Source organism: Lactuca serriola, chromosome 7, assembly GCF_051521515.1.
Source record: "Lactuca serriola cultivar US96UC23 chromosome 7, Lser_US96UC23_V15, whole genome shotgun sequence".
Taxonomy (NCBI): domain Eukaryota; kingdom Viridiplantae; phylum Streptophyta; class Magnoliopsida; order Asterales; family Asteraceae; genus Lactuca; species Lactuca serriola.
In genome coordinates this window covers 171,918,368-171,939,180 of record NC_136414.1, presented here as the reverse complement: position 1 = coordinate 171,939,180, position 20,813 = coordinate 171,918,368, and the positions used below count along the sequence as shown (strand labels likewise).

The 20,813-nt window shown below is 34.8% G+C and overlaps 1 long non-coding RNA gene across 2 annotated transcripts; it reads left to right on the top strand.

Annotated features, from left to right (window-relative positions):
• Positions 1-827: 827 nt before the first annotated feature.
• Positions 828-1,891, top strand: LOC145062469 (uncharacterized). Of its 2 annotated transcripts, XR_013687575.1 has the most exons (3): positions 828-1,059; positions 1,149-1,329; positions 1,399-1,891. It is a non-coding gene; the product is annotated as an uncharacterized LOC145062469 (long non-coding RNA). The 2 variants fall into 2 exon arrangements; XR_013687574.1 differs by having other exon boundaries at positions 828-1,329.
• Positions 1,892-20,813: the final 18,922 nt, after the last annotated feature.

Below are 20,813 nucleotides of genomic sequence, written 5' to 3'. Positions count from 1 at the left end.
TGCAAGCTTTATAAGTATGTAAGATATTTCTAATATAGCCTTAACGAGTATGTTTAAAAAATATGGAATGATAACACTTGTCATAATTTTATTGGATAAGAACATCTGTAGACATAAAAAGTAGAAAGCAATTTACTTGGGTAGGAATAACTGTAGGCATAAAAAGTAGGAGGTAGTTTAATATACATACATATATATATATATATATATATATATATATATATATATATATATGTATATTAAACTACCTCCTACTTTTTATGCCTACAGTTATTCCTACCTACTAAAGTTATGACAAGTGGCATCCTTTCATCATTCAATTTAATTTTATTTGATATATTTCTAATATAGTCTTAATATGTAATTTTAAAAAATATGGAATTGTGACACTTATCATAATTTTATTGGACAGGAACATTTGTAGACATAAAAAGTAGGAAACAATTTAATTCGTTATATATATATATATATATATATATATATATATATATATATATATATATATCAGTGTTGCAAATATCGGCCTAGGCGGCCGATTAATCGGCGCCTAGGCGCTTGGCAGTCCTCGACTGTCGACGTTTATAGCTAATCGGGCTATATAATTCGACGTGGTCAAAGTCGGTCAAAAACGGGTCTAGGCGGGTTTGGGCGCCCAAATCGATCAACGAAAGTCAGCGAAATTTTAAAAAGAATTTGAGGGCAAAATTGTCTAAATGTAAGAAATGCTTCTAGGGTTGCATCCGTTTTCTCATTCGATGAAGTCAAAAAAAATCGCATTCTATCTGCCTCTCTGAACCACAAAAGAGAACGAACAAGGGACATCAATTCACCTTCGACAGTCTCATGCCCGTTTTTAGCTCTGGCCCCCGTTTCGTCATCTCCTTCAAGCAACGACGTGCAGTCTCCTTCCAAGCTTCAGTTCACGACTTCATCTCCTCCCGTCACGAAGTTTCTAGGCTCATGAAGTTTAAAGATTGCAGTTCTTGAAGTTTATCGGTTCCAAAATCAACTATTCTTCCGACTTCAGCTCCTCTTGTCGACACTAATTGAGTTATCCAGGTTTGTTTTTACTTCTAACTCTTCTTCCGACTTCAACTATTCTTCAGCGTATATCTGATTTATACGCTGCCCGACGCCAACTCCTTTAGCGAAGACGACTCCGACTCCTCCCCTGCAACCGCCGTTAGCCATCGTCTTCGACTTCTCCCATCGTAACTTTTTGTTAGCCATTATTCATCGTATTCACCGTGTTTCGGTCGATTTAATGCCTTGAGTTCCAGGAAATTTGTTTTGACATCGGATCTAAATGGCAGATGTAATGGAATTCAGGTTCGTCTTTGTCCATGTAAATTGTTTTTGTTTTGTTATGCTATTACTAAAATTGTTATTCGACTTTAGGATGATCGATCTTCTACATCCATTGATGATAAGACAATGGGAAAGGAGAAGGGTAAAGATGGGAAAGATAAAGCAAAAACACAAACACAAAGACAAGTAGAGTTCAGATTGACGCACATAAGCTGTTTGATGAAAATCCTCAAAGATTTCAATGTTGTTCTTGGCTTAAGAACAGGGGTTTTTTTGGACCTTCAGCCATTTTCATGTTCTGTGCATTGCATCAAATCTCTTTTACATACTCTGTCTTCACCTCACCTTTGTTCACAAAAGATTTGATCTCAAAAGAAGCTTATACATATCGGAAATCACATGCTTTCTGTTCACTATAGGATGATTTGTAGAATTTTTCAATAAAAGAGTTGTTAAATTATCTTGTTTATACTATAGTGAATGATATTACAGGACATAGGTGAATTTGGGTTTGGTTGATATGTTGTAACACTTGTGAATTTACATCAGTGGCTATGAATTTACTTATATTATTTGGATTAAAGTTAGATTTATTAATATTTGAACATTTTTCTTAATAATTAATGGTCCCCGATTAATCCCCCGATTAATCCCCGCCTAGCCGATTAATCCATTGACCCCAGTCCACCGCCGAGCTACCGTCGAACGATTTCTACAACCTTGATATATATATATATATATATATATATATATATATATATATATATATATATATATATATATATATATATATATTAGTCGTTTACCCCCACTAAGCGACGAATGCGAATAGTTTTTTAGAAATCAGTTTTTACATGTTTTTAGTTCTTTTGTGCAAATAGTTTACTATATATTAACAATTATAAATAAGAGTAACGTTAACAGAAACGAAATCAATAAAAACTAAAAATAAAAAGTTAAGATTCTTTACAAATATACATAAACATATGATTGATTGTCTATTATTAATTGGACAATACTTCATTATACATTATATTTGATGTATAGACTTTATTGTTGTTGAATTGTTCTTTAGGATTTAATAATATTTTTGCATTTCCACGTGATACCTATTTGGATAATGGCACATAAAGCTTGTCTTTCGAGAAAACCGATTTTATAAGATATATACATACATTTTAAATGTTTGTCCCTAAGTTTATTTATTTGTCATCACTGAACATATCAAATTGGAAATTGTTTTATCTTCAGTTTGAATGAGAACATATAATCTTCATGCGAACAATGATTAGTTTCAATTCAAATATTAGTTTGCTTTAGACATGTAGAAAACATGTCATATTAAAAATACGACACAATGTATTGGCAAGTATCTCGTCACTTTTGTGTATATTGAGTATGTGTTTTTGTATGTTTGATCCATTATGTAAAAAATAAATCATTTCTATTTCAGGATAACATTTCTTATTCCAAAAAATCAAAATATACATTAAAAATATCATTCACCGTTTCAATATATTGTACTTTCACATACCAATATGGGTTGGTTTTAAACCAAAATTAAATCATATCGAACATATATATTCATCACAGTATGTAACCAATTTGTTTTCTTATGATCAGTTAAAGTCCTGAAAAATCATAGCTTTTAAAATGTAAATGTACTTTAGCTCGTTTATTTTAAGAATTGTAAAAAGTTAGTAAATAGATTTAATGAAATCAAACAACTTTTATTATATTATTTGTTATGATGGTATTATTTTTATGAAGGAAGGTTTGACTTAATGATAAAATTAATTGAATTCGAGATATATACTAAATTCCTATGGTTGAAAAAAAGAAATTGTTGCATGTAAGAAATGATTGTACTACAAATGTTGAGATCATTATTCTAAATACTACTAAACATTAAAGAGATATAAACCACATTGATTAAGTAGAAATCTAGAAATTACATTCTCTATTAATCTCATATATACTTCATTTTTTTATAACAACACGCTTCCACTTAAAACTGATGCAAACAATGTAAAATTGAAACATTAAACGAAATTTATTGCATCTTTTGTTTAATGTTTAGTGGAAAATCAGTAGAAGCAAAATAACAAAACCATATATAAGATTAATACTATTATACAATCATTAAGTACTTATTTACTTTTTCTTATTATCTTAAGCATCCACGAAATAAGGGATCCTCAAGTGTGTATTTCTACATGTTTTTTCTAAAGTAAAATTCAGCATTTGTGTATATATTCCATCAAAAACCTATGCATTGATTTTTTTGCTTACAATTGGACAAATTGTTAGCCTATATATTATTAGCCCACATCTTTATGGGCTCTTTAGTCTTTAGCCTATTAGGGTTTTGTCTAGCTAGTATTTATTCCCCACTTTATTTTGTGTAGCCTTTATGATTTTAATTGAGAACCTTGTAATTTCTCTCTATTATAATCATATGGAAATGTTATCATGGAATCAGAGCAGAGGTTTGATACGTTTTTAGAAGACTTTGTAACAGTCATCTGTGTTGTGGATCGATCTCTTGTTGTAGAAGTTTCATTCAATCTGTTTGATGGTTCTTCTTTGCTGATATTCATTTGTTTGTTGGTATTCGTTTGTTGTTTTCTAGTTCGTTGTTGCTGATCGATCTCTTGTTGTTTGATTGATTTCTTCCGCTGTTCTATGTTGTTGATCGATTGATTGCTTCTGCTGGTTTCTTACTCCTCTTATTCTCAGATTACTTATCTATTGTAGTGGTTATTTATTCATTTCCAACATGACCAGAAAGGATGATTACCTTCAGTCAATCAACACCCGTCTAGATGGAAAAAATTATACGTATTGGAGTTATGTTATGAAGAACTTCCTTCATGGGCAGAATATGTGGGGCTATGTCACTAGGACTAAAGCAAAACCCTCAGTGCCTGAAGGTGAGAATTTCGATGTGTTGGTTGATGCTTGTGAGACTGACAACTCCAAGTTCATTAATTGGATTAACAATTCTGTCACTCAGTCTATTAGTATGGAGTTGTCTAAATATGACACAATAAAGAAAGTTTGGAATCACTTGGAGAGACTGTATACCCAATCCAATTTTGCTAAACAGTATCAGTAAGAATATTATATTTGTGCCCTTCAACAAAATGACTAGAATATTCAAGATTTCTATGCAGCTATGTCTGATTTGTGGGATCACTTGGAGAGACTGTATACTCAATCCAACTTTGCTAAACGGTGTCAGTAAGAATATGATATTCGTGCCCTTCAACAAAATGAATAGAATATTCAAGATTTCTATGCTGCTATGTCTGATTTGTGGCATTAATTGGCTCTTACTGAATCTAAAGAGTTAAAAGATTTTGAGCCTTACATTGCTAGGAGGGAAGAACAATGTTTGGTCCAGTTCTTGATCGCCTTGCATTCTGATTTTGAAGGCCTACGTGGAATGATTCCTCATCGCTCCCCCTTCCCTCAGTGGATTCTGTTGTTCATGAGTTGATTGCTGAAGAGACTCGTATCAAGTCTCATGTGGATAAAGGGTTTAAAGAAACCTCCATTCCTACTTCCACTCCTGCTGTGCTTGTTGTTTCCTCTAATCAGTCTCGACAAACTTCAAGGGTTTCTTATGATGAGTGTGGATTCTACAAACAAAAAAATCATTGGAAAGTTCAATGTCCATTGTTAATCAACAAGGGTAAATCTAGGCAGCCTTAGTCGGGACAACAAAATAGGTCTGGTAAACAAAAGTTTCAGCCACGTTCCTCTGGTACTCCTCCATAAACACCTCGCCCTCCACAGTTTATTGTTGCTGCTACACCACTAGTTGACACAGAATCTGTTGGAAACATGCTACCATCTGCATTTTGATAAATGAAGTGTGATACAAATTGTGAAGAATTATGTTTTCCATGAGTGGACGAAGCATATTGAGATTGATTGTCACTTTACTCGTCATCACTTACAGCTCGATACCATATCGCTTCGCTTCGTTTCATCAACCTTGCAGCTTGCGGATATTTTTACTAAGGCTTTATCGACTTCTAAATTTCGGTTCTTGTGTGACAAACTCTCAATGCTTATTACTGTGGTATTGTGAGTTTGAGGGGGGATGTTAGCCAATGTATTATTAGCCCACATGCTTATGGGCCCTTTATTCTTTAGCCCAATAGGGTTTTGTCTAGCTAATATTTATTCTCCGCTTTATTCTTTGTAGCCTTTATGTTTTTTATTGAGAACCTTGTAATTTATGTCTATCATAATCATATGGCAATGTTATCACAAATTAGTGCACTTTACTAACTCGTTATGATAGAGTATGAAAAGACAACTCAAGATAAAATTTTCATCTATTGATCAAAAAACACCAGTAAGATAGCCAACTTCAAGAAAACTAAGCAATCTACATATGTTTCATTGGTTGACCACAAAGATATTCATGACTTGAAAATGAATTAATTTTCTATTCAATCCACACCATTGGAAAATCAAGTTGAACATAAAATTAGCGACTATTATATCATGTAAAAAACACATGAACAATATTGGGGAAAATTATTTGATTACCAAAACTAAATCATTAGATTGGAATAGATGCAAAAGTAGGGAAAAAATAAACAATACAGAGAAGATATACTTAAATTATGTCTAGGCTTGTTGGCTACTTTTTCAGCTACTAAAGAAATATTTCATGTAACTGCTTATGATCATGATAATTAAGAATTCTGCAAGATCAAATGAAAGGAAAGAAACTACACCAATTTGATATCTTTTGAACACTTTAATAATGTGAAGTCAATGGTATTAACTGGCATAAAATGAGTTTATTTTGGTTTTCCTAGTTAAGATTTTAGCATGCCTTTGGTCTACAAGGGTAAAAAAAATAGATTAAGTGATTGTTTTTTCTTTTAACCTATAACTGGAAGCAAACAGGAGATTTAACAAAAAAATAAAAGTTGAACTTTCAATATATATATATATATATATATATATATATATATATATATATATGAGAGAATAAGGTGACAAAAAGCTTAAGTAAAGGCTTATTAGATTAAAATAGAAGGTGGCGTTGGTGATAAGAGATGTGGTGGGTCGCATATACGGTTTGTCGTAGTGAGAGGCAGAGAGTGAGGATAGAAGTGAGAAGAAAGTGTTATGGATGCCACTTTTTAATATGAGCATAGATTGTAAGACCACGATTGGAGCAAACAGTGGTGATGAATGAAACTCCTTGTCAGTTGCAAGCTTAAAAAAATCATTAAATCCTTGTTTTACTTTCATTTACAAATTTTAAGATAATTAAAGGAACTTAAAAATTCTTCATTTCAATCTGATGAGATTTCAAATTAATGTCACTCAAAGTTTATGCATGTTATCTACAAAGTTGTCGAGGTGGCACATGAGGCGGACTCAAGGCCATGAGCATCTAATGGCTTTTGTAGGTGCTTGCTTAGAGGAATGCCTTTTCTCACTACCTTTGGTTACAGCTCACCACCTTATCACTACCATTTGTTGCAGCTCAACAAATGATGAAAAATAAACATGAATCCTATTGATTAACATTGTATCAATGATTTCTTATGAAATGTCAATCACACATCATGATCTTTTAAATGATTTACATGTTTCGAACCAGTTAGTTGTAACCACATAAATTTTCAAACCAAATTTTCATTTTTAAAACACATAGTATCTTTCTCAAAAACACAATTGTCTCAAGTATCAACACAATCCACATAAAATACCACTATCCCATAATCATCCACATAGTCTCGAATCGATGTGTATAATCAAGCTGGCGCCTTCCAGTGATCCTGAGAAGTACCTGAAACACATAACACATAACATGGTAAGCACAAAGCTTAGTGAGTTGCCCAAAATACCACACATATCACAATATCCACCTGAGGCTATAACTCAATAAGACCCTCTGGTCAATGTGTCTCAGTGGAGACCCTCTAGTCCCACAACTTGGGTGGACCCTCCGGTCCTAACTCAATAAGCTCAAAATAATACTCAACATAAATCACAAAGATATAATGCAAGATAACAAACTACTCAAGTAAGAACATAAGAACCTTCGGTCGCACAAAGGTTACCACTCTAGGTAAGTATAGTGAGAAGACTCACCTTGTAAGCAAGCGAGGAAACTAAATACTCCTCGAACAATCTAACCCCCGCCTACATGTAATGACATCTATAATTAACACTTAAAGATCACAACTTTAAATAAACTCATGATAGTACGTATTTAACTCCTATGATGGGTAAAACACCATTTTACCCCTTCATGGTCCTCATAATCCCTGCCTTGACCAAACCCTAAAGTCAACAAAAGTCAGCACTCGAGTCAACTGTTCATGTTGACCTGACTCGCTGAGTGCACCTATGTGACTCGCCGAGTCCCAATTGTTCCTCAGAACACCGTGAAAACCCAACTTAACTCTTCAAGTTGTCGCATCAACTCGCCGAGTAACCCTTGTCTAGACTCATCGGAGGAAACCCTAGCGGACTCGTCGAGTCCACTCATTGACTCGACGATTCCATTCAGTCTGTATTCTCATTCAGACGTTTTAAGGTCGATCCACCACTCTAAACTCTAGATCTAGTCTCCTAAGGCTCGAATTCCACGTAAAGCTTCAATCTTTACGTCCATGCATGGCATAATTGCTCCATAGTGCCAATACAAGCTCCAACACGGGTTAAATGCACAAGATCTTGTCTCTAGCTCAATAAAGTTTGGGTCTTTGGACTCATAAGACCTCCTACAATCCTGATATGAGGTTTCAACCTCAAATCATGCTCAAGGGACTCAATGATACAAAAAGGATAGGAGAAAACCCTAGAAACTCCCTTAACCAAGATCTCATAAGGAAATGATCAATTTAGCATCTTTTTACCTCCAACTAAAGCAAAACCCTGATGAACCTCAAGATCCAAAGCCTCCTCTTGATCCAAGCATTGATGCTCTCCACATCTCCTTCAAAAGTGCACTAATAATCACAAGATTAGCTTCTCTCTCACTCTCTAGCTCAAGTGGACAATTAGGGTTTCTCTCAAGGGTGTAGGGTGGTTGGTGAGGTGGAAATGAGGGCTTAAGGCCCTTTAAATTGGACACAAACCTGCGAATTTAGGGTTTCCTCACACAACGCCAACTTGGCAAGTCGGCTCTTTGACTCGTTGAGTTGGTCATTAAACCCACGCGACCAAACCAACCCTATTCGATGAGTCGGGCACACAACTTGTCAAGTCACTCACTCAATCCATCAAATTTACTGCTTGAATATGCTAAATTTATATCAAATAGTCTTTCATCAGGTGGTTAATTGTTGTAAGAGTATGTTATACTAAAAAGCACATTAAATTAAAATTCATGGACTCTATAATGCAAAGGAAGGAAAAAAAACTTTTGAAAATAGTTTGTTTAGGAGCTCATACATGCATGTTGTGACCCTTGAGCTTGTTTAGAGACTACAAAAATCCAAATAGAGATTCACTCAACATTTCCTCAAGTTGGAATCTTAAAAACACAAGAATAAATAAAAACCTTAGATAAAAATAAATAAATTAGAATGTACGCTTACCTTCTTCATATGGATTGATTGTTGATAATCTAAATAGACTGATTCCCAAATAGAAAACTACAAATGTATAATAGAAAAGTAGAATCATCAAAAGGGGAGGAAAATGATGATAAATCAAGGGAAAGAAACACTAAATTGAAGCAATAAAAAGGAAAAATCGAGAATAAACTACGGAAAACACATTGCCATAACTTGGGATTTCATAGATCACATTTCCTGCAAACTACTCTTAAACCACTCAACTTGGAAAAAAAGCAGTATCAGTCTAAATTGTTTAAAGAGTATAAAAAACAAAAAATAAGACCAAAACATATACACTTGCAAATCTGAAATATATTTATATGTAGATAGCCCTTTCTTATATTTTTTCACAAACCTGCAAGAATAAAACGATGTTCGATGGTCGGTAAAAAAGTGTTCATACTCATTTCTTGTTTTTTTTATCTCTCAAGCGTTTTCACAAAAACATTATATTCGGTTTCCATATTGGCACAATTACATAAGGGTATCAATATTCAAAGTGGAAGACAGATTGATAGTTACATGTATGATCACCATAAAACAAATAAAAATAATAAAGATGAAAAGAAAGTAGTTATCACCGCCAATTTGCCAGGATCAAACATGGGTCTTTCAAAATATTATCTTTAAGGATGAAAAGTTATATCCTGAAGTCTTTTGTTAGAATCCTAGAAACATGCAAAGAAGATATTCGACTCATAATCCAATGAGAGATATAGAGTGTGTTGGGGTGAGGCTTCAACCATTACCGAGTGTATTTTGCTTTACGCCATTTTCATTTAAACAAACCTAACGAGGACATATTTTATCATAGGAAGAACATAATCATAAAATAGGAAGCGTTCGGTGGAAGGTGGCGATAGAGGTGCCGGGCAGGTGGGAAGTGATCGGCGGCTGGAATAGCAGAGCAAAGGAGTTGGCCGATAAGGAAAGGTGTATGATGAATTTTCATGGTTTTTTTGTGGCTGTCAAAGGGGGTGTGACATCTGATGTGATGGGTTATAAGAATGGAAAAAATATTAACATAGGTATAGCATTATAAGATGGAAGAAACGACGATATAGTAGGAGGTTGCTAGACGACATATGGAATCGGGAATACCTGGTTGGCCAATTCAATTTACAGATCATAATTCTACAACTTAATATAAGATATTTAAGAAGCTTGGTGAAAAACATGCATCAGAAAAGTTTTTACTTTTTGATTTTATCAAATAAGATTCTAATGCATAAATTCATTGTACATATCGCAATAAGATTTGTACGACTTAAAATTCAACATTTGACCAAATATACTTTATAAGGTATAATAAATATTGTAACACCCAATTTTTTGCATTCCAATAGAATTCAATATAAACCATCATTTATAAAATTCATAGTAAAGATATATTACTTCTTAGACAAAGTAACCCTCATAATTGTATAGGAAACATCAATACAATTTCTATAGATATATAGAACCCTTAAATCCGACTTCGTATGAATAAGTTATGCTTCTTCCAAGTTTCACAATTTAACCGACACAACTATACGCGTAGTAAAATACGAATAAGAGATAGATTACTTATTAGGCTTTATGATCTAAACAAAGTTGAAGTAATAAAAAAGTCGAGAGTGTACATATAGAGAACCTCCAAATCTGACTTCATATGAGGAACCTATGATTTTTCAATGTTTTAGCACAACAATGCGGGCACGAAAATCGATATTCAAATCATTTCATTATTAGAAACATTCTAAGAGAGAATTGAACATCTCATTTATAGGAATCCGTTGATAAAAAGACAATTGAGAACGGAGTACGTATGAAGTAGTTACGAATTTTACTCGGTTGTTAAGAGTATAATCTTCATAGATTGTTAAATTGAAGATTGGCTTAGAATGAGTCGTTGAAGTCTAAATTAAAGTTGTAATCCTCAATAGATATACGTGGATATAAAGAATGTCGAAAACGGATCTCTTATGAGGGAGATACGATTTTTCCAAGATCTGCGATTTTACCAGGTAAGGAGTGATACATCACCATCTAAGAGGGAACACTTGGCAGACCATGGTCCTTCCAACCCACGGAGGACTGGTAGGTAGGCAAGGTGTGATGTTCCTGGCTACTATAAATAGATGCTCTACCTTTCATTTGTCTGCACAACTTCTCTCTCTCTCTCTCTCTCTCTCTCTCTCTCTCTCCCCCTCTCCCTCTCTCTCTACTCTAACTTTTGGGTACTTTTCATGAGTTTTGGAGGTTTTTACTCTATTAAACCTTTATAGCACTAGAGGGATCGGGAAATAGAAGCTCTCAGGTCGAAGTCCTGCTTGCAAAATTTTAGGTGTTCGAAAGAAGCCTTTGTAGGTGTAGCTACGCTTACTAAACTTTTAGGATAACTTGTTTTTCACTAATATAATCATTATTAGGAACCTATAAATGCTAGATTCATTAGTAATTCCATGTTATGATACCGATTGATCTACTATGGGAGAAGTGTCTAGAATGGTCATGTTGTCTTGGTTGTTGGATTTTAGAAAGGCTAACATTGGAATTGTTCTTCCTCCCAACTGTTCGGCCTAGCTGATCCTTATTTGATAAAACTCTCGGTATCCATTAGGTTTAGTGAAAGATCTAACTTTCATTACCAGAAACTTATGGAGATTAATAAGTTATAGTATTACAGGTTAATACTTGTTTGGCGCATTACCCACCAGTAAGATCGCGTAGAATGTTGTTAATCTTCTGCGGAAATCTCTAGATCTCTAGTTTTTCTCTTGGACTCAATTCACGTTTTACACATTTGGTTCTATATTTGTTTTAGTGAATTCTTGATAATATGCAGAATGAAGATCCTCACTCTCTTTCATTTAATCTCTCAAGCAGTATCGGATCCACAACAAGGATTCCAATCCTCTTTCCAGAAGATTATGAAGTATGGGCACTGCACTTTGAAGATTATGTTCTTGGTATTGAAGAACATGGTTCCACGATATGGCATGCAATGATGCAAGATATGTACATGCATACGACTACCAAAAAAGAGATCAAGACGCAGGTGGATTACAATGCACTTATTGTTGAACATACCGACATCCCATAGGATAAGAAGAATAAGCTTATGAGCAGTATAAAAGAAATGAGAATTATACGGTTTTCTCTTCTTCCAAACACTTTTCGTCTTGTTAGTGCATGTGATACTGCAAAACGTATTTGGGATAGGTTGAAGGAGATGTAATCAGGAGATGCTGATCTAGAACACTATTTGTGAACGACTCTCTTATCTGAGTTTGGTTCTTTTGTATAAAAACCTGATGAGATGTTAGATCAGATGTTCAATCGCTTCAACCACATGTTAAGCAGAATGCTCAAATATAATCTTAAGCAATGCGTAATTAAACAAAAATTCACGTTCATGAATGGACTCAGATCCGAATGGAAGGCTATTGTGTCCACTGTGAAGGCACATGAACAATTCAAAAGCTATACGTTGGCCAAACTTGTGGGCATTCTGAGATCTCACAAAGAGGAAGTTACAAAGGAAGTGAAACTTGTTTCCAGTATGTGATCCTTAGCATTGGTTACGAAGGGAAAGAAGTCACTAGAAAGTGATTCTGAATCTGATTTTTCAGATAATGAACTTTCAAAAGAACACAAGGCTCTTATGGTATCTAATCCTAAGAAGATTTTTAAGAAGAATTTCACTCGATTGAAGAACAAATACAGTTAAGGTAATTCTAGTTCGGAAAAATGAAAAGAGGAAAGTTTCAAGAACACTATGAATGACGAAGAGAAAAAGGAAAAGAAGCTACTAGGTGATTCGGGTTATGACTGTAATTATTGTCATGGCAAGAATCACTTTGCGAAGGAATGCTTGTTGAGGAGGTAGAATGTGAAGAAAGAAAAAGAAAAAGACGAAGCATATTATGTTCAGAAGATAGAGGAAGTCAGAAAGAAGAACATATCAAATGCGAAACTAGCATTGATTGTGCAGGAAGAAAGTGATGATGGGTGAGTTGAGTTGTGGTCTACAGACTCAGAGGATGACGAAGTTAGGAAACCCACCCAGGGCGGGTGCTTTGTGGTGAATTCAGAGAAACAAAGATATGAAGGCAAGTGATTGGGTACACAGTTGATGGTGGAAAGGCTTCGGAGAGATGCTTTGCTACGAAGACAGTCTCAGAGCATGTGAAAGAGTGTGATAAGGTACATTCTATTCTAAAATCTCTAAACATTCCAATTACCCATTATGATTCTGAATTAGACGATATAAGATATACTAGTTCTAATTTTAATCATAGTTTAAAAATGACTCGCCTTAGTAATTCTAATATGAATGATCAAATCAACAAAGTAACATTTAAAAGTGAAGAGAGAAGATTAAAAATAGAGGCATTGGAAGTAGGGATCGCTAGATCACGAGATGACATTATTTATCTTAGAAGAGATAGTATTGCACTTTTAAAATAGAGGAATATTTTTTGTTTGATTGTTAAACGCTTATATTTCAATATTACTTAGTTGCATTTGGATTGTGAAATAGGGAAAGGTTTGCATAAAATGATTTTGCCCTTCCTTGACTTGAAGTAGGATGAAATCGATACGGATTGCTATAAATGCAAATCGATTGTTTCCTCAGAAGAAGTTTCTAATTCATACAGGATTGAACTTGAGAAAATTGAGGAATACATTCAGTCCAAAGAACAAAAAAAATATGCTGAAAGAAATGTTAAATGATAAGGATAAAGAAGAAATCAAATTTGTTTGATTAGGTGTCTAACCCCATAACTATAACTGGGATGTATTTGACCCGATAGTAGCATGGTCCTTTTGGGTTACCTTCACCAGTGCAATTTGATAGGATGGATTTTTGAGAATAAGGTTATTTATGATTTATTAATAATTATAAGCATAATATATTAATTGAGAAATCATATTATTTAATTAGTATTGATCAAGAATTAATTTGGAATTAATTTAGTGATCAAAGGAGACTGATTAAATATATGGGGACTAATTAAGTACATAAATGATTCTTATAGTGTGGGCCAATAATCCATGGTTAATTAGGATGGGCTAAACCAATATAATAGTCCATGGATAGTCCATGGAGGTTTAACCCATGGAGCCTAAGTAATATGAAGGGTCATGGTGCATTAGGGTCTGCATGGATTAAACCATCGACTTTGTAACACTACAAAAGCACACCCTTAGAGCCAAAATTTGTTGCCCATTCATTCTAAGAGAGTGATAATCGATTTTGTGCTAACTAGCCTATTCTCTTAAGTCTCCTCTTGCATTTGGTGTTTCTGACACATTAGAGGCATCACACTTGAGGTGCTAATGTTTTCAAAGGCTAAGAACTTCAAACTACATAAGAGGTATTCATCAAACTATGAGTTTTGTATTGTATATCCTCTATTGTATGCTAGTTACGATGTATGCTAATGCATGTATAATTTGAGAAAACATAGATCCAAATCATCTAGGGTTGCATGTGCACCAAAGGAATGTTATAGTGCTTAAAACCCAACAGTGGTATTAGAGCCTAGGTTTGTTTTCTGTTATATTTGATGCTTGTTAATTTTCAAAGCTGAAAAAATCAATCTTTTGGCCTCTGACTGATGAACTCGACGAGTCCAATGCCAGAATCGACGAGTCCACTTAGTAAAAGGGAAACTCGACGAGTCCAGTTCATGAGCTTGTTGAGTAGATGCTTCTGGTTGCAAAATTTCGAGTTTTTGGCCAGAATTGGTTTAGGATCATTGCCACAAAATGTTTGCATCACTAAAAATGTATTTTCTGATTTGGTAATGATGATCCTCATCCAATTAAAGGACAATTGTCAAATTTTAAGATAATAAGGTATTATTTGTATTATTTGATATGAATTGCCTTGCTATGAGTTAGATTAGATCAATCGTGAAATTATAAGATAATGTTGTTAGTCAAAATTGATCTAAGTTGTTTTTGAAGTGAGTTTTGTAATGTGTCCTCAAGTTATATGAAGAGTCTCATTCATGAACATTAAAAACTCATAAGTTTTCATACGTTATGGAAACCAAATGTTTTGAAAGTTACAAAACTTTCCCTCATGTTTTGGAATTTGTAAAGTCTCACTAATCTGGGACTAACAAGGGTGGAAAAGGGTAGCTTGATGTTAGTCAAAGGTCAATAGAGCGTGTGTGGTTAACCGACACATTGGTTAGGTGATTTGTAACATTAAGAGTACTAAGCACATTAATTTGTATGGTTATTCACATCTTGTTTGTGATCCTCGACATCCTAGTCACAAACTTGAAGGGCACAATCGAGATTTAAACATGCCATTGAAAGTTCAATGAATCTCAAAGAATATAGGAATTTCAATCCAATTAAAACTTAATAATTAATTTCATTTTTCATGGTGGAAATTGATAAATCGTCATTTACCTACCTTCAAATATTTTGCAATTGGAATACGGAATCCCTCTTCCAAATTGTAAAATATTGTGTTGGGTCCTAGCCTTAATATTTCATCTGGGTGTTATATTAAGGATTCTCATCTAATCTAAACTTTGTTCTTCTTTATTTTTAGATGTTTATCCCAAATAATGCTTCAGGCTCCAACCTTTCTAGCTCATTCTCCCTCATGAATTTGGTTCGGAAAACTATCTTCTATGGGTCAAACTTTAACAATTGGATAAGAAACATTTGTATAGCCCTTCGCTACGAGGACAGATAATATGTCATGGATAAAGAGCTGAAGGAGATTGATGAACAAACTGCTACTCCCGAACAAATCGAGGAATATAGGGTTCGTGAGAGGGACGCAACAAAGGTGTTGTGTATTATGATTGCTACCACGACTGATGAGCTTCAAAAGTCCTATGAGGACTTCTGGCCCTTCGAAATACACCAATATTTGATGGAAAGCTACCATCAAAGTGCTCGGTAGGAGAGGTATGAGATCATTGCCTCCATGATCACAACCAAAATGAAGGATATAGAGTCCATCACCGCCCACTTGCAAAAGATGTAGAGATATGTGGACCGCTTGCTGAGGTTAAATGTGAACTTCGATGAAGAGTTGGCCATTGACATCATCGTACATTCATTACCTTCTTGTTATGATCAGTTCCATATGACCTATCATATGAAAAACGAGGAGGTCACAATTAGCAAGCTTCAAGGCCTTCTAAGAACTGCAGAAAGCAACTTGAATGGTAAGTCGGTTGTACCTACTCCTACTACTACTCCTGCCCCTATTCTGGAAATTGGACGTGGGAATGGGAAGAAGATGAAAGCTCCTTCTAAGAGCCGCAAGGGAAAGTCTCTTGATAGATCCTCTTCCAGTGGGACCAAAGATGGTTCTGCTAATGCCTTTACCAATCCAAAGGATGCAAAGTGCTTCTATTGTCATGAAAAAGGGCACTGGAAAAGAAGTTTCCCCAAATACTTACAGGATATTAAGGATGGGAAGATGAAGCTCTCCTTTGCAGGTATTTACACTATTCTTTCTAATAACTCATCACATGCTAATTCTTGGGTCCTTGATACATGTTGTGGATTTCAGATTTGTTCTGATGTGCAGGGACTAAAAAGAAGTAGGGATGTGGAGCACGGGAAGATAAACTTAATCATGGGAAATAAGAAAATGTCACATTTCACCAAGATTGGAGTTTATTCATTATTGCTTAGTAGTGGGTTAAATTTAGAATTGAATAAATGTTGTTACTCATCAGAAATGGCAAGAAATATTATTTCCTTTCATAGTTTCTATAAACAAGGTTTTACCTTTTTGTTTAATAATGAAGTTGGTAGTATTAATACTTATTATAATGGTACCTTTTATTTTGAAGCATTGCCTTGTAATGGTATATATGAAACTGTGATGGTTGTAGATAATCTAGGAAATAATGTGTTGAATATTGATTCGTCCAATGTTTTGGACAAGGCATGCTTGTGGCATTGTTGCCTCGGACATGTCAAGAAGAAGCGCATATGCCAACTTGTCACACCCCAAAACCGAGAATGGTGGAAACGTTCTTGGGTGGAGGACGTCATGTATGTATCACAACAATGTAAAGTAGTAAACAAGCAACAACATCATCCATTTCATTAATAGAATAATTATGCTTACAAGTGTGTTCTTTCATAGTATAAAACAACATAATGAATACCCAAATTAAAAGACAAGTCTTGACTGCTCCGTCTTCTCTAAACCTTGCATCGGTACTTGTCTATTTGTAACCTAAGAATACAAGCTATTTTGAAAGCAAGTATCAGCAATAAAGCTGGTGAATTCATAAGTATTTTGATGTTATTGCTTTGAAAAGTTGTTATGAAAGACTGGTGAATGTTTTCTGAAACATTTAGTATAAGTATGAAAACCCTAGAAAGTCCCATATTTCCTACTAGTATAAAAAGTAGGCTTCTACCAAGACCCGAATGTTTTGAAAGTAGTCTTTAACCAAGACCTGACTGTTTTGAAAGTATGCATCACTTGAAAATGTGACGGTTTTTCCCTGTTTAACTATTATTATAAAACTATAAAAGTAATAATATAATAACTTATGTTGTATCCTTTGGTACTAAGATACACACGGCGTGGAAACTCACCGTAAATGGATCAACCGTAGACATCCGTAGATGTGCATTTACCTCTGTTGCTAACAGCCGGGTGTAGGAATAGTTAGTCCCGTAAGTATACCTGTAATGGTATCAACCGCAGACATCCGTAGATGTGCATTTACCTCTGTTGCTAACAGCCGGGTGTAGGAATGGTTAGTCCTTATAGTATCTTATCATATAGTATCTATGTAAAAGTATCCCTATAAGTGTATCCATGTAAGAGGAATCTCTGTAAGAGTATCCATATAAGTGTATCCACATAAGAGGAATCTCTGTAAGAGTATCCCTTCATATAGCATGTAGTTTAGACTCATGAATGAACTGACTCTGGTGTAATTTCTTGTAATAGGGATAATGTTTTGTATCCCCTAAACTATTCCTATAATAGTTTATTAGAATTTAATTGATGAGTGTCCAAGTAGGTTTATACACCCTTGCTACCCAAGACCGTCGGAACTGAATTAACTGATGGAACATTTATGTCTATATAGGTATACATGATATATATAACTAATATTTAGACGACATTCGGACGAATAACTGATACCCTAAGGCCACATCCCAATGAGAACAGAAAAAGAAATAAGGCGAGCTAACTGTTCTAAGTCTTTTAAACCTTTCTTATTTAACTATACAAATATAGGCAAGCATTTAACAATATAAAAGTATAAAAGGAGTTTTGTAAAACCTTTGAAAAGTTTAATAAATAAGAATTTATGACTTGATGTCAGTTTATAAATCGATTCGAAAACCGTTTGACAAGACAGTTTAAGTGTGAGAAAACCTTTGTTTGAAGCACAACTATAACAGATTCAAAAAGGAAACCTACAGTTTGTAAGACAGTTTCTAAAAGTGTTTTAACATGTGAAAACTATTTGAAGTACATATGAAAATGTTCGTTTTTTCTTTTATATGAATGTATCTCCTTGAAATAGTATTTCTAGTATGTAAAAGTTCGTGATGTTCTCGTAAAACTATACCTATTATAGTTTTCTAAAAGTGTGTCTCGTTTGTATAGTAATCCCTAGTGAAATGCTCACTTGTTATGAAAAGTATAATTTTTGTAGTGCCTAAGATGGACACATATACATACAATATAAGCAGAGTGTTTGATTTATACATATATAACAATATTTTTCATTTCAAAAGATATGATGTTATCGTGATATATTTTCCATACGAAAGTTTCCCTATAATAGTTATAAATCACATATGATTCCATTGATAAAAAGTGTATAATGAAAATTTATATAACACACGATAATAATCGTGTGTTTTACTTATATCCCCCCCCCCCTTTTAAAAGCATATAAAAGCATTTATAAAACATTTAAAAGTGTGGATTATAGGGGTATGAACTCACTTGATAGATTGAAGAAAGCGAGACGAAAACCGAGCAGAACTTCTACTCAAGCAAGCGGATTTCTCGGGATTCTCGGGAATCTCGGGAGCGTAAAACTTCCTTCCCAACTTGGATATGAAAACTGGGACATCGAGATATCACTTGCACGGAAAACGAGGCAAAACGCAAGAAAGATGAGAGGAAATGAGCATTTTCCCCGGAACCCTCGCATCCCTTTTATAGGGGCTGGGCGTACTCATGCATCATGCATGGCCGCATCCTCGGTCGATGCATAGGAGCGACGTGGACGAGCCGTAGCCTAGCATCCGAGTACGCTGGGCGTAACTTGGTTTGGTCCGATGACTCCTCCTTCGGATAATACCGGATTTTGAATTAAATTTATATTTTAATTATTTAGTAAACTTCAAAAAGTAATATCTTCCTCATACGAACTCCGTTTTCGACGTTCTTTATATCCACGCGTAGGTGAGACTACGATCTATAACTTCCGTTTAGACTCCGTCAGCTGATTTTGAATTTATTTTTAATGTTATATTTTTAATAGGCCGGGGCAGGAAAAGTCCGCTAAAATTCCATAACTCCTTCATCCGAAGTCTGGTTTCGCCAGACTTTTTACCGTTGTAATACCATTGATGAGATCTTCGATTCTCATTTAGGTTATGTTGGCAAAAAGCCGTTCGAATCTGGATTTCGAGTTTTTAGTTGTCTACTACTATGTCTGAAACTTCGAAAAATCATAACTTCCTTATATGAGGTCAGATTTGGGCATTCTTTTCATGTATGTTTACAGTTTAATGATATCTAAAACTTTCATTTAGATACCTAAAGCTAAAAATTATTGTATTGAAACTTCGCGTTTTACGACTATCAGTGTTGCTGGTTTTGCCGGGAATCTTCAGTTGGTCATAACTTCTTCGTTATAACTCAGATTCTAGGGTTCTTTATTTGTACGAAAACCTTGATATGATTCCTACTACTTTATTTAACCTAAATAAGATTTTAGAAAAGTTAAATTTTGACCTAAATTTGACTTGTGATCCATCATATTGTCTCGAAATATCGGGTTGTCACACAACTCCAAAAGGCTTGAGTTTTGGAGTCATTCGACTTGAAGTCGGATGACACTTGCAAATCTTGTTTGCTTGGAAAGATGAACAAGTCACCCTTCACTGGTACTTATGCTAGGGGTGAGGGTTTGTTGGATCTCATACACACTGATGTGTGTGGACCCTTCAGAACCGCCACAAGGGATGCTAACCACTTCTATGTGACTTTTACTGATGATTACAGCAGATATAGCTATATCTACTTAATCAAGCATAAGTCAGAAACCTTTGAAAAGTTCGAAGAGTTTAAGCAAGAAGTGGAGAATCAATTGGGCAGGAAGATAAAGATATTGCGATCCGATCGAAGAGGAGAGTATCTTAGTATCGAGTTCCTAGAATATCTTAAGGAATGTGGAATTGTTTCACAGTTGACGCCGCCTAGCACACCTCATTTGAATGGTGTGGCTGAGAGGCACAATCGAACCTTGATGGACATGATTCATTCCATGATGAGTCGAGCTTTGTTACTTATCTCATTCTGGGGGTATGCCATAAGGACTGCCCACCATATCCTTAATCTAGTACCTACTAAGAAGGTTGCTAAAACACCTCACGAGATGTTGATAGGGAAGGTTCCCTCGTTGGATCACATCAAGGTTTGGGGTTGCGAGGCTTTCATGAGACGTGAGACTCACAACAAGCTCGAACCTCATAGTGAGCGATGTATTTTCATCGGCTACCCACATAAATCCTTTTGATAGCTCTTCTATAGACCGAGTGACAATGTTGTCTTCATTGCGAGGAAAGGGTTCTTTCTAGAGAGAGAACTCATATGCCAAGAGGACAGTGGGAGGCAAATTGAGCTTGAAGAGCTTCAAGAGCTAAGTGATGAAG